Source organism: Dermacentor albipictus, chromosome 8 (genome assembly GCF_038994185.2).
Source record: "Dermacentor albipictus isolate Rhodes 1998 colony chromosome 8, USDA_Dalb.pri_finalv2, whole genome shotgun sequence".
NCBI lineage: Eukaryota > Metazoa > Arthropoda > Arachnida > Ixodida > Ixodidae > Dermacentor > Dermacentor albipictus.
In genome coordinates, this window is record NC_091828.1 from 111,354,635 (window position 1) to 111,357,948 (window position 3,314).

A 3,314-nucleotide genomic window follows, 5' to 3' on the forward strand; every position below is an offset into this window, starting at 1 on the left:
GATTTATTGCAGCAATACCTAAGGAAATTTATAACAAATATTCGTGCTGTTCATTTTGCAGCCAAACGACCATTTTTTTAATCCATCATTTTTTTCGAACACGTATTCATATTCACATTCCACCCAATGTAATAAACTAGCTGACCTCATCCCCCGCCAGGAAAATATAAGGATAAGAAAACCCTTGTACCATTTTCACCATAGATCGGCCTGAGGCTGCAGAACGTCAGCTATCTTCAGGAAGCGGCGGATGTGTAGCCAGCAGTCGAGGTTCAAGTCAGAGAGCTGACGCCTGGCACCAGGATCTGCGAGGCATTCCACCGTCTCCTTGACGACGCCGGTCATTCGCATGAACTCGTCGAGGCTCAAGTGGCGAACACGAAGCAGGGCGCTGCTGATCATCTCCTTGGCGGCGGCCTTGGTGACGTCAGCACCTTGGCGCACCATTTCGAGCAGACGAGGATGGTCGTGCATCAGCTCGATAGAACGAGCGGCTTCGGCGCCATCTTCCTCGCCTAACACGTACTGAGCTGCCGCAAGGACAGCGGAGGCATTCCGTCTGGTCGCTTCCTGCATGTCGAAAGAATGAGCCGTTGTGGGGTTTAAAGACGAAAAACACTTGATGAGCGCTTAAAATTGCACCCGCGAGTGGTATCGGACAGTGCGCGCGAAAATGCATATGAGCTCCACTTGAAGATCGGTAACGCAACGCCAGAATCACGGCCTCTTGAAAATTGCCAATAACGAATTCCGCAACGTGCGATAAGGATTCTACAGTAAAGCGCCATCGACTGCAACCGTAAGATTTCGAATACAGTAATCTGTTGCGCAAGAATTACAGGCGACCTCTATTGTTGGATGCACGATGATATTCGCAAAAATATTTCAAGGAGCTAGCACGAAAAACTATTACAAGCTTTGTTCGCTGTTTTTTTTCTTATTTTTTTTACGCGGGTGTTCGTTCGTTGTACGCGGGTGTTCGTTGTTGTTTTACGCCATCGTTCTGTAGTGTTTTGTTTCTATGAGCAGTTTCTGCGGTTTGTTTCCGACAATAACTTGTTCTTGATATCTGGTGGTGATTTTAACATAGATATGTCTGTAAATTCTACATACCAGAAAGAAATGATCACGATAATAACGTCAAATGGTTTTGAAAATCTGATTGCTTCGCCAATCTGAATTACAGACAGCAGTGAAACTCTACTCGACTTATTCATAACAAATATGCAAAACAAAAGCATCCCCGCCTGTGTGCTATCATATGACATAAGCGACCACTTTCCAATATTTATCATGACACCTAAACACAGTTTTCGAGACAAGAGGGATGTGAGATGCTTCACTTAGCCAAATACAGCAGCCAACCTTGAGGCTTTTAGAACTCAGATGTTAACCTGTGACCTGGAAATTATCGGTCAAATCGCGAACGCTGAAGAGGCATATACAAAGTTCATAGATATAATTTCCGGTGTATATAAGTACCACGTTCCCGAAAAAAGAATTACCTTAGGCAAAAAAATTCGTAAACCTTGGATAACGCCTGAACTGCTTGCAAAAATACATCGAAAAACGAATTGTATCATAAATTTATTCAAAATAAGGACCCAGATACACTGAAACAATTCAAAACTTATCGAAATAAACTGAATAAAGAAATACAACTAAGTAGAATGCGACACATTCCGTCTGAATTGGAGTGCTCTGCAGCAAAACCTGACTTCTTATGGAAAAGGTTAAATACTGTCCTTAATCGAAATAAATCGCATTCTCGTAGAGAAAAACTGAACATAAATGGCAATGAGATATCTGGCATCCCTCTTGCCACTATGTTTAATGATCACTTTGTTAGCAACAATCAAAACAGTTCATCTAGGACATTGTTAAAGTTGAAGCCTGTTGCTAGCCCCTTCTCATTATTTCTTGAGCCTGTCTCTAAACATGAAGTTTTCTCTCCTTTCACATCACTGCGAACTAGTTCCTCGTGTGGTTTTGAAGGCATGCAAATTATACCAATAAAACACGTGTTAGATATTGTCACACCTTACATAAATTATTAATTTATGTTTGTCCAGTACAACTTTTCCGAAAAGAATGCAAATCGCTATGAGTGTTTTATTTAAAAAGGGAGACAAGAAATAATATCCAAAACTATAGGCCTATATCCATATTGCCGATCATTTCTAAGGGCCTGGAAAAAATCTTACATCACCAATTTAATAATTTTTTTGAAAAAAAACAATATAATATCCCCTGCCCGATTCGGCTTCAGAAAGCTTAAGTCCACCGAATATGCACTGTTGGAACAAAAGAAATTCATCTTATCCCAGTTCAAAGAAAGAAGACTTGTGCTTGGCGTCTATGTGAATTTTAGCAAAGCATTTGATAATATTCACCATTTAATATTGATTGAAAAATATCATAGCTATGGCATTCGGGGTCATTCCTTAGCGCTAATTAAATCTTACCTAGCAAGCAGACAGCAATTTGTTCAGATATATATGCATTGCTCAAGTATGAAGCCTATTTCAAAAGGAGTTCCGCAGGGAAGTGTTTTGGGGCCCCTTCTTTTTAACAACTATATCAATGATGTAACAAATATTTACCTAAACGCGATATATGTCCTGTATGCTGATGACGCCAGTACATTTGTTTCAGGAACACACTGTAGAGATATAGAGTTTGAAACAAACCTCATGCTCCCTAAGCTGAGGGTCTGGTCAATAATGAACGAATTAGAAATATATAGAAACAAAACCAAAGCTGTGCTCTTTAGGCCCAAAAATAAGCAAGTGAATTCAAATATTAACAATATGTACTGGCAAAAAACAATAGAAATGGTTACTTGTATGTGAACTCTCGGCGTAACGTTTTCGAGTAATATGCTTTGGGACAAACACATTGACGCAGTCACAATCCAGTTATCTATGGTCATTGGAATGACGTGGAAATGTAAATCACTATTGCCGTTTAAAGTTAAACTTCTCATTTATAACTGGGTTTTTTATACGTGCCTATATTATTGCTTATTGGTATGGGGTACAACTACTTTTGTTAATTTGCATAAACTACTTGTCTTGCAAAAGAAGTTTGTTCGGCTGCTCTTTAATGTCCCCTAAATCTCCCATACTATAAACTAATTTCAGGAATCTAACATAATTTCTGTGTTAAAGTTGTACCAGTACAATTTAACAACTGCATTTAGGCGGGAAGTAAAACTGAACTGCTCCTTTCTACGAGAACTTTGTAACCTTGAACTTAATGACAAATTTTATGTTACCCGTCATAAAGAGGTATGGCGGGTGTTCACACCCAGA